We start from the raw sequence: 13919 nt of genomic DNA on the forward strand, positions 1-13919 counted from the left end.
TACACATTTCAAGTGACTGAGAAACGGAATCAAACCAGACACTTAGACACATCTATGTCTAAATCCCAGAAAAACAGTTGCTTACTTCTTGGTATAAAGCCATTTCTGTTCAGGGGTGATATAACCCACACCTGCATTCCATTAAAGCAGAATCTCTTGCTGGACTCTATGTGTGTGTGCACTGTCTCTTGATTCTCTGAGCCCATTCATCGCAACATCTCTAATGGCTTTGCGCCACTACTCCAGTTGGGCCCATTTCACCCGCAGTAAATTTTGGTGCCCAAAAGGGACGGGATAACAACAACTCCCAACTGGACTACTTTGATTGATTGCTTCCCGGAATGGATAGATAAAGCTCCTTCTTACAAACAGCAAGGTAACAAACTTTTTCTTATAATTTATCTGTACCTTCCTGGTGATGCTTTATGAGTCCAGGTGAGTTCTATACTAAGTCCAGTCAGTTCTGCATAAAAAGAGATTTGATGTGTGAGTAAATTATGCTTCTGTGTTGTTTTTAATTGCACTAGCATGTTTTGGTTTGTTGTTGGTTTGTAGAGTACGTAAAAGAAAAGCTAAAGTATTCCCACCCCACAGAATTCTACATTAGTTGTGAGTAAAGGGTAGAAGCATTCCACGTTGTCCCTGTGTGAGCCAAATGGACTTAAATCCTAGATAGGATGAGAAAGTGGGAGAGAGGAGGCCATAGCCCTGCAGCTGTTTTCCTTGTTTTGAAATTCAGGAATATGAGTACTGTGCAATCAGATTAAGTAAAGGAATCTGTGCTTAAGTAAAGAATAAAGCAAGATTGAAAGCAACCCGCAGAAGGATGAAGACAGAGATGAGGATAAAACTGTGGGAACGGCACATCAGATAATTGAGAGCAGAGAAGGAAAGGGTACAGTGGAGAAATGCAGCAAGTTGTTGAGAAGGGCAGGAATGCCTTTGAGTGGTGTTCTAAATGATGTTAAATGGGAAAGGTTTATACAGAATAATGGTGGTTGGTTGTAAGATCACTGCTTGGAAGGCACCACCAAGAGTTGGTTGAAAGTTTCAAAGTATGTGAAGAGGAGTGGTTACAAAGAATTTCGGAAAGACAATATGTATTGTTATCGTGTATGGTATGACCCACGAACTATTAAACTGACTACCACTCTGAGTAGTCTTGCTGCCAGACCTACTCCTAAGGTGCCTCCTTCGTATATTGGACCTGTAGGATGCACATGTTGGAACTTCAGGATGGACATGTTGTAAAATCAGATCCTCTTTGCACTCCCAGAGTCATACCCTTTACAGTGCTTGCTTAAAGCCTTGGAAATTATGAAGATTAGTGATGAGCGAGCACTAAAATGCTTGGGTACTCGTTGTTTGAGTCGAGCAAATTGGAATGCTCGAGTCCCCGGTCCGAGTATCGAGCCCAATGTAAGTCTATGGGAAACTCGTGCATTTTTCCAGTGGCTCCTCCCTGCGGTCTGCAGAGGGCCTAAAAATTGCCCAAATCGATGGGAACAGTGCTCAAATGACATGGAAACAGCATGGGGAAGACCCCTTGAAGCATTTCTCACTCCCAGGTCAATGCTGTCAACAATGTTGTCAGAGGTATTACGCCACTTTTACGGACTCTAAAACATACAAAAACGAAACCAAAATGGATTTTCCTGGAAAATATGTTAAGGAACATCCTTTCCAGGCTAATGACTTGTATATAATGCAAAATAAATAACCAAAACCAAAACTGCTCCTCCACACCTTGGGCTATGTTCACACGTAGCGTTTTTGATGCGTTTTTGCACTTTTGTATTGCTTTCAACCAAGACAAATGCATTCACCGGGAAATGTCATTTTAACATTTTACAGCCTTATCTGGCCATGTGGTGTGTGACATGGGAACAGCATGGGGAAGACCCCTGGAAGCATCTCTGACTCCCAGGGCACTGCCTAAAACTGTGGTCATCTCATCAGACGTGATCCTATATTACTGCGGTAATAATAGACATTTTTAGCAACGTGACAAATCTTAAACTCCATTTAAAATGGGCAAGCTGTGTGTCAAGGGACAGGGAAGTGAACGTTATAGTGATGGTGATAGTGCACGCAGAGGCCGTGGGCAAGATGAAACTGTGCCTTCTTAGGGAGCACAACAAACACCCACGTCATGTCGAACTATCTTCCTGTCCCAATTTCTAGGGGACCGCGTAACACCACTATTGAAGCCAGAGCAGTGTGAAAAGGTTGGTTGGATAGCAGATAAAGTTTCCAGTCCGTTTTCCACCACCAAAACCCTGTGTTCCACATGGTCCAGTCTCAGTAGATGTGAGTCTGGATCACATTATTATTATTACTTTATCACCATTTATTCTATGGCACTTTACATGTGAAAAAGGGCTATACATCGCAAAAACAATTACAATACTCTTGTACAAAAATGTGACAGCGACTAGTACAGAACAGGAGAGGACCCTGCCCACGAGGGCTCACAGTCTACAAGACATGGGTTAGGATACAGTAGATGATGATAAAGCTGGTCTTACAGTGGTATGGTGGTGCGAGAGTTACTGCAGGTTGTACGCATGTCGCAGGAGGTGGGTCTTCAGCTTCCTTTTAAAGGTTTCAACAGTAGGCGAAAGTCAGAAATGGTGGGATAGAGAGTTCCAGAGAAGGGGGGATGCATGGGAGAAATCTTGTATGCGATTGTGGGAAGAGGAGATAAGAGGGGAGGAGAGAAGGAGATTTGTGAGGATCGGAGTTTGTGTGCAGGTAAGTACCGGGAGACTAGGTCACAGATGTACTGAGGAGACAGGTTGTGGATAGCTTTGCATGCCAAGGTTAGGGTTTTGAACAAGAGCCAGTGAAGGGATTGACAGAGAGGAGAGGCCAGGGAATAGTGAGGGGACATGTGGATTAGTCGGGCAACAGAGTTTAGGATAGATTGGAGGAATGCGAGAGTGTTAGAAGGGAGGCCACAGAACATGAGCTTGCAGTCATCGATATGGGAGATGATGAGTGCGTGCAGTAGTGTTTTTGTAGATTTGTGGTTGAGAAATGTGCGGATCAGGGAGATTTTTTTTACTTGGAGTCGGCATCTTCCTCACCCTGACCCTTCTTCCTCCCATCATTCCGAGTGCCCTGATACAACTGATCCCACACTTGGACACTCCGAGGAGTTGTTTTGTTCATCTTTCCATTGATAGATTCTGGCCTCTCGCTCAGTCCGCTCAGAAATGGAAGGAGCTTGGATATATGGTTTGAAGGAGAGATTTGAGTCCAGGGTTAACCCAAGAGCTGTTCACTTTTCCATCAATAAATTTGATCCTCTCGACCGGCCAGCTTCGAGCAGGGCAACAGAAAGTCACATTTAGCGATTTTAGCAGCCATGGTCACCTGAAGGTAACGGTAGGAAAGTGCAAATACTGTCGCAAGAGGTGGATAATGATGAGACACAATAGACAGAAAGTCAGGAGGAGGACCAGGGTGCGAAAGTGGAAAATGAAGCGTGGACGATGAAGTCACTAACCCAACCTGGCAAGTGGGCATGTAGAGCGAGGACAGCAGCACACAAGGGGAGGGAGGCATAGCACCACAACAGGCAGGAACAAGCAGTGTGGTGGCCACAGATACAAGGTGGGCAATAGCTCCCCGGAACTCCAACACGATGGAAGTTGCCAGTACAACTGTTAGGTCTTCTGGAGTCTGGTTCTTTTTTAAAGACTGTTTAGATAACCCCCAAAAGGCCATTTGTAACATCTGCCAGGCCAGCATCAGCAAGAGCACCAAAACTAGCAGCCTGACCACCACCAGCATGCTCAGTCATATGACAGCAAAGCACCTGACTAGCTGGGCCGAACACCAAGGTCCAGACACAGCGTCTGCGGGTGACATCGCTGCCTCTTCCGCTGTTGTCCATGCACGCCATTCCCCTGTCGATGGCGCATGTGAAGATGCCTCCCGCTCTGCACCTGTCATTGCAGACTTGCAATTATCACCATCCACGTCCTTGTCCCTTTGCAGCGTTCAGTTGTCCCTACCACAGTCCTTGGTATGCAAGCGCAAGTATGAAGCCAGCCACTCACCAATCCACAGGCCGCAATACTAAACTGCCACATTTCTAGACTGCTTGCACTTGAAATGTTCCCTTTTAGGCTTGTGGAGGCGGAAGCTTTTCACAACCTCATGCCGGCAGCGTCCGGGGGTCCATATTCGTTCCTCAGTTGCCACTATTTCTCCCGGTATCATCTCTGCCTTCCACAAGCACGGGTCCCAGAACATTACACGTGCCCTCCCCAGTGCACTTACTGGGAAGGACCGCCTAACAACAAACACGTGGTCAAGTGAATGTGGCCAGGGATGGTACGGAGCAAGTCCACAGTAGAAAAACAGCCATAGAGTGTCTGGGAACCTTCCTACACACTTTTCTTAGCCAGGGTTGCTTCTCGGCAGGGTTGGACCGCCCCACCAGAGAACTGGAGACTCCTCCGGTAGGCCCTGGCTTGTCCATCTGGAGAGGTCATAGTGCCAAGGTGAGGTCGTGATGATGATAGAGGCCACCATCTGCTTAGTTTTCAGTTACTTGAAATGCCACCAGCCACCCACCCACCCACAGGCCACAATACTAAACTACCATATTTCTCGACTGTTTGCACTTGAAATGTTACCTTTTAGGCTCGTTGGAGGCGGAAGCTTTCCAAAACCTCATGGTGGCAGCGGCCAGTTGTCCAGACTCGGTCCCCAGCTGCCACTATTTCTTCTGGTATCGTCTCCGCCTTCCACAAGCGCGAGTCCCAGAACATTACCAGTGCCCTCCCAAGTGCTCTTAAGTGCGAAGGACCGCCTAACCACAAACACGTGGACAAGTGAATGTGGCCAGGGATGGTACATGTCACTGACGAATGTCATTGGGTTAATATTGTGCTTGGTCTCCTAGACAATGACCAAATTATTCATGATGGTTGGATCATCCATCTCCTTAGCTTTGTGTTACTAAGAGTGCAAGCGCAAGTATGCAGCCAACCACCCACCCACAAGCTGCAATCCTAAACTGCCACATTTCTGGACTGCTTGCACTTGAAATGTTGCCTTTTAGGCTCGTGGAGGCAGAAGCTTTCCACAACCTCATAGCGACGACGGCCGGGTGTCCATACTCGGTCCCCAGTAGCCACTATTTCTCCCGGAAACGTCTCCACCTTCCACAAGCGCGAGTCCCAGAAAATTACTCATGCCCGCCCCAGTGTACTTACTGGGAAGGACCGCCTAACCACAAACACGTGGACAGGTGAATGTGGCCAGGGACGGTACGCAGCCAGTCCACAGTAAAAAAAAAACAGCCATAGCATGTCCGGGAACCTCCCCACATACTTTTCTTAGCCAGGGCTGCTTCTCGGCAGGGTTGGACAGGCCCACTGGAGAATCCTCGGATGGAGCCTGGCTTCTCCATCAGGAGAGTTCATGATAGCGCAAACTTTGCAGCTGCTACAGTATGGGGCTCTTGAGTGGGGGAGAAAGGTGGGCTCTCAGAATCAAATCCTCTGGTTGTCCCAATGTTTTTCAGTCTGACACTGCTTCTCAGTAAGAGTTGTATTTCATCACAGCCATATTATTTAGCTCGGTGAAAGAACTGGCATACAGGGAAACCGTATCTACTCTGGCTGTCATTTCTCCGCCACTTGGTTCCGCCCATTGCTACACACGACCATGCCTGGCTGTATGTTCAGCGGTGAGAGCCACAGATCAGGCTGCTGTGTTACAGCTTTCAACAACTCTGCAGCAGTGGGCTGTTTGTCAACTAAGCATTGAGCATGTTACCTTCAGCACAGCCTGTTGCCACTTGGCCAAGGCGGTGCTGCAGTGCATTCAACTGGAGGAGGAGGTGCAGGAGCTGAACAATGTGATTACATTGAGGTTACATTGTCGAGTCTGTTTTTTATACTAAAGAAAGATCCTACTGTGTTTTTATTTATTTCATAATTTTTTTTTGTGTCTCTTCAAATGTGTATTGGAATGCGTCCTAATTTTTGGCAGCCTTTGAAATTGTTGCATATGCAATAACAGTATGCGATACATACTCCTTAATAACGGGAAGGACAATTCAAATAGATTCTATATTCTAGAATATTACCTGTCTTATCTAAAATTCTTTTACGGGTGAGGTATCGCAGTATGGATAACATATTACACCGATCCAGCCAGATATTATTGCCCTATACTGCTTGCTGCTGGTGCTGCCCAAAAAAATGTAAAATCTATTCTATTCCCTATCAATAACGTTGTTAGATGCATTTACAATAGGAACAGGTGCTGCTGCTAGGTGCTATCATCACCATCTACAGATGAGTGTTCATTCTTTCACAGTCCATAACTTTATTTTTGTTTATGTCTTTGGCCTTATATACAAGTCATTACCCTGGAAAGAATGTTTCTTAACATTTTTTCCATTTTAGCATGTTTTTTGTATGTTTTTTTCAGTCAGTCTGCAAAAGTGGCGTAATACTTTGACAACATTGTTCACGGATATGCTATTTGTCAGCAGCCAACTGAGAGTAGGTTTGAACCCTCAACTGCAATACGCTCTCAATAATTGCTGGATTATTAGGGCAGTCATATGGGATAACGTCTGATGGCCACGGTTTCAGACAGTCGCCTAATAGTATGGTATTTGTCAGCGACCAAGTGTCAATTGGTTCAACAAAACACAGGTAGCTGACTTTAAAAGGAGTGGAATATTTGGCACGCTCCACAATTTTCTGTATTATTACGGCAGTCATATGGATCACGTGCGTCTGCTCATTGAAAAAAGTTCCTCTGCTTCCACAATATAGTAATATGAATAAAACTAAAAAAATCTGGCTGTATTCTGCAAACAAGCAAATGGAGCTGTAAAATGGTGTACACTGACACACTGCTACAGTCTATAAATGGAGGACAATATTTTCCACCTTCACTACAAGTGGCTGCATTTGAACAGCAGTTATATCTGATACGTCTGACAGAGAACCATGGTTTTAAATAGCAGGCCTGTAATTTACTAATATTATTCTACGGAGACCTAGTGTGAATAGCTTGACCGACACACTGCAACAGAATGGAAATGGAAGAAATGGCTGATTTTGGAACAGTCTTATAGGTGATATATCTGGCAGAGAACCACGATTTTAAATAGCAGGCCTGTAATTTACTAATATTATTCTACACAGAGACCTAGTGTGAATAGCTTGACCGACATGCTGCAACAGAATGGAAATGGAAGAAATGGCTGATTTTGGAACAGTCTTATAGGTAATATGTCTGACAGAGAATCACGGTTTTAAATACCAGGCCTGTAATTTACTAATACTATTCTTCACAGACACCTAGTGTGAATAGCTTGACCAACCCGACACACTGCAACAGAATGGAAATGGAAGAAATAGCTGATTTTGGAACAGTCTTATAGGTGATATGTCTGACAGAGAACCACAGTTTTAAATAGCAGGCCTGTAATTTACTAATACTATTCTTCACAGACACCTAGTGTGAAAAGCTTGACCGACACACTGCAACGAAATGAAAATGGAAGAAATGGCTGATTTTGGAACAGTCTTATAGGTGATATGTCTGACAGAGAACCACAGTTTTAAATAACAGGCCTGTAATTTACTAATACTATTCTTCACAGACACCTAGTGTGAAAAGCTTGACCGACACACTGCAACGAAATGAAAATGGAAGAAATGGCTGATTTTGGAACAGTCTTATAGGTGATATGTCTGACAGAGAACCACAGTTTTAAATAACAGGCCTGTAATTTACTAATACTATTCTTCACAGACACCTAGTATAAATAGCTTGAGCGACACACTGTAACAGAATTGAAAAGTAGGCCAATATTTTCCAAGTTCTGTTCAAATTTCTGGATTTTTATCGCTGAAATATGGAACAGATCTGGCTGTATTCTGCAGTGCTAACAAGCAAATGGAGGAGAAAAATACTCTGGATTGCTTTTTTAAGCAAATAAACAGGATTAAGAAAAAAAAAAAATTGCCCTGGCCCCTGATATCTGGGGCTATGTCTACAAATATCTGTAATTATTACCGCAGCAGCAGACAGAACGTTCAATGGACCGTCTTGTGCTGTATCATGCACTGCAGTCTGCCACATACACTGCCTGCCTGCCTGCTTAACTCCTGCTATCACCACTGAATATATGCAAGCTGGATTAGTCCTCAAAAGGACTGTTAGTTCAGATATATATATATATATATATATATATATATGTTGTGGAATACCTATACTAACTATAAACAAGCAAATCTCTCCCTGACTTTGCAGCACCTCTCCCTACTCTGCCTGTTTCCAAGGTAGACTGTGACAAGCATAGCGGCGCCAGGTCATATATAGACCTGATGATACTGTGCGGCCAGCCAATCACTGCAATGCCCACAACCAACATGCTACGGCATTACAGTGCGTGGCAGGCAATACTTGCATGTTAATTGGCTCTCTAAAGAGCACAAAACATGCAGGGCGGGGACCCAAGTTCTCTCCTGAGCAACCCGGAAATACTCGCTGAGCTTGTCGAGCACAGTGATGCTCGGGCAAGTACCGAGCAGTGGCGAGCACGTTCAAGCATCATTCATCACTAATAAAGATGTTAGGTAATGTAAAAAAAAATCACATTTTTTTTTAAACATTTAAATCTATTTAATACAATTGTAATAATCGTTTTTAATTAGGGTTAAGTAGCATTAAATGACATAATTGTTCATATTGTTATCTGCATTATTTATTTTTCCTCAATAGAATTTGCTTGGCTGCAATAAAAGCTTTGTAATGTTTCACTTGTATTATTCCATGATCCGTCACAACTCATTCCATTGAAGAGCAGAAATGAAGATATGAAGTTGGATCAAAGATAACAACACATAACACAAAAAAACTGTTCTTCCAAAATCACTGAATAATATATTATAGAATAGACTTGCTAATGAGGCTAATGACAAATCAAAAGTTCTTCATAAATTATAGACATTTGCCCATTTTTGGTAAATTAGGCATGTTTTAACTTATGAAAACCCAGTGAATCACTATATAGAAGATCTGGGTACAGATACAGTCAGTACCGTATATATTTATCACTGTAGAAAAGTTTTAGGCAGGGGTGGAAAAAAATGGTGCAAAGCAAGAATGCATTTAAAAATAGAAGTGTTAATAGTTTATTTTTAGCAATTAACAAAATGCATGAAGTGAATGAACAAAAGAGAAATCTAAATCAAATAAATATTTGGGGTTACCACACTTTGCCTTCAAAACAGCATCAATTCTTCTAAGTTCATTTATACAAAGATTTTATTGCATGATAATTAGGTATATGAGTAACCAATTATACTAAACAGGCGATAATTATCATTATTTTCAAATACATTGACTGAAAGAAACAGAATAGCTATGCATGAGGCTTACAATTGGGGGACAATCAGGCAAACTCTGATCCAAAGATGAGGTTTTGGAAGACAGTTTCATGTCACAAATCATACATTATGGCAAGACTAAGCACAGCATCAAGACTCAATCGGCACATCTCCACTGGGACCTGCTGTTGTCATCACCTGCAAGCAGGCTAGTCCCTTGGCTCCAACTGAGTGTTAAATCCAAATCCCTGTACAGGGATTAAACATTAAAGGTCAGGACAACCTCTAAGATCTGGGAAACTGAGATTTTAGCAGTAAGCTTGTCTATGATAGCCATTTTAGAGCTGTCAGGCAACCACTGACAGAGCCATATTACTTTTCTCACTAAAATTTTATTTTACACAGGTCAGGATGTAGCATAACATAGTAATTAAAATTGTATTTTTATAGTGCCAACATATTCCACAGTGAATTGCAAATCATAGGGGACCTGTAAGAACTCTATCAGACATTGTTGTTCGTCCTTCATAGTCGAAGATGACCATGAATTCAGGGTTTGGAAGAGGATCAGTGGCTGTGGGTCTGGTGGTGACTGATGAGGCCAATATGGGCCCTCAACGCACACCCACATACGTAACATAAGTAAGTAGATGTGGTCAGGACTGTAATTGCTGCTTGTGCCTTACACACAGTTCACTTTCTTTTTGCCTCAAAGATTCTCCTGTCTTCAGCTCCACATGATCCTGAAGTGATCCTGCCTCGCCAAGCTGGACACTCCCGGGCAAATGTCTCCCATGCAATGATGTGGACTCCCAGGTTTTTAAGGGACGCTTTAAGGCCGTCTTTGTAGAGTTTCTTCTGACTCCCAACTATTTGCTTTCCCTGATACAGTTCTCTGTATAGCAGTTGTTTAAGCAATCTGCTGTCTGGCATTCTGATCACATATCCAGCCCACCTGGCTTGGGCTTTCAGCAGAAGAGTGTAAATGTAGCAGAGCCCAGCTTGTATTTAGATTGCCGTGTCGGGGTTATTGTCTTGCCACCTGATGTGGAGAATTCTCCCGAGGCAACTCAGGTCAAAATGATTAAGCTGTTTGGCATTCTGGCTGTAGACAGTCAAGGTTTCACTGGCATAGAGAAGTGTAGCAAGGACCACTATGCTCTAGACCTTCAACTTGGTGGTAAGGCTGAGTCCCCTTTGCTCCCAGACATCACCGAAGGCGGTGCTGACTTGGCAATTTTGTTGTTGTCCTCATTGTCTATGGTCACTATGAGGGAGAGTGTGCTACTCAGGTAGGTGAAGTTGTTGACTGCTTTAAAGTTGTGCTAGTTCACCGGAATGTGTACCTCCTAGTATGGTTTTCCTGGAGTAGGTTGGTGCATAACGTCGGTCTTTCTAGCATTGATAATAAGACTAAAGTTTTCGCAAGCTGTAAAAACAGTTCATTTCATGCTGCATCTGCTGTTCTCTGCTAGAATTTGAGTATGCAGTGATCAGCAAACAAAAAGACACACATGACAGTCTCATGCACCTTTGGGACAGCCTTCAGGCATTTTGGGTTGAATATCTTGCCATCAGTTCTGTACCTGACATGAATTCAGTCATCGCAGTTGCTAAAGGCATCTGTGAACATGGCAGAAAATAACATACTGACAAGGGTCGGGGCGAGGATGCAGCATTGTTTTACGCTGTTCATAACTTGGAAGGCCTCCGATTCATCACCATCATTCAGTACCTTCACCATAATATCATCATGGAGCTGCCGGACGATGTGATAAACTTGCTAGGGCAGCCAAACTTTCCCATGATCTTCCACAGACAGTCTCTGCTGGCTGTGTCGAAAGCCTTGGTGAAGTCAACAATGGTCACGAAAAGGTCTCTGCATTACTCCTAGCACTTTTCTTTGAGTTAATGCGCCGCAAACACCATGTCTGCAATTCCATGTTCAGCATTGAAGCCATGCTGGCTTTCAGGTAATAGATCTAGCTGAATGTGCTGGAGGAGGTGGTTTAGCAAGAGACAAGCCAGAATTTTCCAACAAGTGAACAGAAGGGAGATGCCTCGATGGTTGTCGATAGATTAGCAGTTGCCTTTTCACTTGTAGATGTGGAATATGGTGACATCTTTCAGCTGTTGTGTAACCTGCTCCTTTTTCCACATGGACTGGAATAGTTTAGTCATCATTTGCATCAGGACACGGCCACTTTGTATACCTCAGCAAGAATAGCAAATTTTCCTGGTGCTTTAACACAGGAGAGTTGTTTTACTGCCTTCCTTCTTCAATGGGATGAACATTGAGGTCCTTGTTGATCTCTACCTGGGGCAAGCTAGCAATGGTCTCGTCGTTGATGTGGGCAGGGCGATTGAGTTTGCTGTTGAAGTGCTCAGTAGTGTTGAGCCACCCCCGTAGTGTTCGAGTTCGGTTCGGTTCGTCGAACACCCGTGTGTTCGCCGAACTGTTCGCCGAACTGTTCGTCGAACACCTTCGAACACCGTTACAACCAATGGCAGGCAAACAAAAACACATAGAAACACATAGAAAACACCTTCAAAGGTGTCCAAAAGCTGACAAACTGCTCAGAAGACACAACTAACACATGGAAAAGTGACAAGTACATATAGTCATGCGAAAATAAAAGAGGTGGAGGAGTAAAAGGAGGGGGAGACACAGATATAGGCATGTCATGCCCTTCTAAAATCCAAAAAGTGAGAAGCCGACGCGGCCAGTCCGCTCCTGCCCGTGCCACCTCCGTGTCGCCGGGTTTGTGCCAGAGCCGCGGTGAACCCTGATGGCCAGCCCCCCTCTCCCAATACTGGTGCCTGTCCGCTGGTGGGTCGAGCGAGCCCCCCTGTGGTGGAGGCAGCTCTAAGCTTTTTAATTTAAATTGTCTCTCTAATTTGAATGAATACACTTTAAATCCATTTACAAGGATCTATTGGAGGGCAAGTCTCATGCCAGCAGCCGCGTAATTCCAGCTCCAGTAGCGTCCACTAAAGCTGCTGCAGTTAAAAAGCTTTTATAAGAATCGAGCTCGGCTGTCCACCGCAAGGCATCCTACTGCCAGTCCCAGCCCCTATGCCTTGGGGTGCCTCCTGATGCTCTTCACTGAGTATCCCATGGTCCCGAAGCATTTCCTTTGAAAAAATTAAGTGTCTAAACTACAGGTTGTGTAGCTTGCTTAACAGCCGGGATAATCCGCTGACTAGCAGACCCTGCTACTAGGCACAAAGTATTTCCTGGGCTAGATGCAGTTAAAAATTTGTAATTAGATACTCTCGTTGGATGCTGAGAAAGCATTCCATAGAGTCTCCTGGCACGCCATATATGATTCTCTTAAAAAGCTTGGGGTAGGGATCTAGGGGACCCTTTTATAGCCAAAATCACGGCCCTGTATCGCAATACGTCACCTAGGCTGAAGATAAATGGAACTGTAGCACCCTGAGGGCTCGGTTGCTACAGACGTATTGCACCTCACCCAGAGGTGTGATATCTCACTCTCAGGTAAGGATGCAGTGTGGATCAGGACCCAACACCTGCATGCATTACACCACATTGCCGTGGGGCAGGGCGACCAATATGCCCCTGAGATGGGCACGACAGTCCCTGTCCCTGGCTGGAGTGGGGGGAGGGAACACTGAGGAAGGGGAACCCTGTAGTGCAGGAGCAGGGAGGAAGCAGTTCCTGGGTGCATTGAGAAGGGAGTATAAATGGTGGGCACCATCTTAGTTCAGTGCAGAGAAGTCTGAGCAGAAGTGGCAGGGAGCAGGGGCTCTGCATGAGCTCTGCTCCGGAGGCGGGCCTAGTAACAGAGGCCCAGGCCTGGAAGAGGGAGAAGGAAGGAAGAGGAGCGGAGAAGGCTCCAGGAACGAGGAATGAAGGGATCCCAGGGGTGCGGACGGGCGAGTCGCCACCGCACGCCCGAATCCACCTGCGTGGAGGGGTCAGGCCAAAGGGGGAGACCAGTCCCCGAACTAGTGGAGGCAGGAAACGACCCTCAGCTAGAAACCGGAGGCTCTGACATTTTATGTGGCGCAGCCCCTCGCTACACCCGCTAGGAAGGCACCACATAGGGTCAGGGAAACTGGCGCCAAGTTTACCAAGAGGAGGCCCGAGGCAGCCGGACAGAAGTGTTGGTAAGAAAGGCCAGACAAAGGACACACAAAGGGGGTCCTGTGAAGTGCTCCAAAGTTATCTGGGAGTTGTCTGAGCCCCTCACCTGGTGAGCACAGTACGACGTGGGCAGCCGTTACCTGCAGACGTGGTCTGGATAATAAGAACTGTGAGTAAAGGCCCTGGACTGCATCACTGACTCCGTGTCGTTACTGCTGCTGCCCTGCACCATCACCCCCATCCTCCGCATACACTGCCCTGAGGCTATACTCCTCCCGTGGGGAGTTATGCTACGCTCTGCTGCACTGACAACACCAGCCTCAGCGGTCTGCCCTGTAGCGGCGGTTCACTCTGACCGCAATCCACGGGTGGCGTAGTCGGACATTTAAACATCAAAACCACATAAATAGTTCCGCCACTGGTTTGACCGC

The sequence above is a fragment of the Phyllobates terribilis genome, unplaced genomic scaffold (assembly GCF_046119375.1).
Source record: "Phyllobates terribilis strain yellow unplaced genomic scaffold, ASM4611937v1 Scaffold_1__5_contigs__length_1240528914, whole genome shotgun sequence".
Lineage (NCBI taxonomy): Eukaryota > Metazoa > Chordata > Amphibia > Anura > Dendrobatidae > Phyllobates > Phyllobates terribilis.